Raw genomic sequence first — 1498 nt, 5'->3', positions numbered from 1 at the left:
GCTTTTGGCCCTTCTCCACTTGTAGCTAGCTTCTTTTATCGCACAATTAAGTGCAAATTCACTTCTTTTTGGATGATTCACCTACCGAAAGATAAATACAAGAAAACAAACATAATATACAATAATCTTCAACAAAACCAAAAAATACTAACATGGAATTGACACCAATTATATCTGAAATATGCACTTATCAAATTCCCCCAAACTTAGCTTTTGCTAGTCCTCGAGCAAATTATCTAACCTAAAATAAAAAAAATCTCTATCGTTGAGGACCCGGTTGCACTTAGCATGTGCAACAAGCCTTTAAACCCCTAGGTGTCCCTAGTGGACGAGTTATAGTCTCGTGAGGGATTACGAGAGGTATAACCACAAAACCTACTCCAACTTCAAAGCGTTTCAGCATCCCAAGCATCCTAAGATCTATGAGGACATAGAGTTTGTGCATGCTAGTAATAAGAAGTTAGAAATACCAAAGAACATATTCTCATTCTTAAATGTTGAGTGAGAAATAATCACACCATAATGAGAGAATGCATGTTTGAGAGCGACCAATAAGCATTTCGCCTCGACTTCTGCCTCACTTAACAGGATTTTATGATAATTGCATTTAATAAGACGGCCTTTTTATGGGTCTCAAATGTGTGCAGGTAGGAATGAAGAGAGAAATCCTACACACGTTGAATGGTGGGAAGGAAACCTTCTGAATTATTTCTGAACACCCCACAAGATCGTGGGAAATAAAAATCTTTTTCTGATGATCTCTAAGAAAAGAAATCAACCATATGCAAGGATGGGAGTACTTACCACCTTCACATCTGATTGGCAATGACGAAAGCACCACTCTCACAACATCCAATAGAAACGTCTTCGGCTCGTCTTTTTCATCTTCTTGGTCTTCGTCTTCGGCTTCAACTGTTGATGATAACCCTTGAACTTCATAAAACTTATACAATTTGTAACCCTCTTCCTCTATTTCCTTATTGCTTGAAACTTCTTTATAGATTTTTCTTCCTCATGGCTTTATTGATAAAATAAATCCTAAATGCAAATCTTTTTGTATTATTATTATTTTTATTTTATTTTTTTGAAGATATATGTTTTTTTTTTGCTACAAAGATTGCAACTACAACAAAAATTAAATTAAGTTAACATGGCCATGAAAGAAGTACTTTACCACTTGAATCTTCACAACTTGTAATGTCTTCGTATCATAAAATTAAATAACTCTCATCTTTTGATTTTCTTTGCTCTTGTAAATAAGTCTTCGTACTTGGATATAAAATTATGCTCATTGTATTGTAAGTCTTCAACATGTATATAAAATCTGCTCATTGTATGTTGCTTCACTTGGATATGAAATTTGCTCTTTTTTGTATTGTTGCTTATAAACCTTAAACGTCTTCAATTTTCCTTGTAGATTATGATGTCGCTTCCTTGTTGATGATGATGTGTTTCCATGGACCTGTTGTTGGCGAGAGGGAGAATGGTGCTAACTGCA

Source organism: Papaver somniferum, chromosome 5 (assembly GCF_003573695.1).
Source record: "Papaver somniferum cultivar HN1 chromosome 5, ASM357369v1, whole genome shotgun sequence".
NCBI classification, from domain to species: domain Eukaryota; kingdom Viridiplantae; phylum Streptophyta; class Magnoliopsida; order Ranunculales; family Papaveraceae; genus Papaver; species Papaver somniferum.
Note: the sequence above shows the minus strand (reverse complement) of the source record.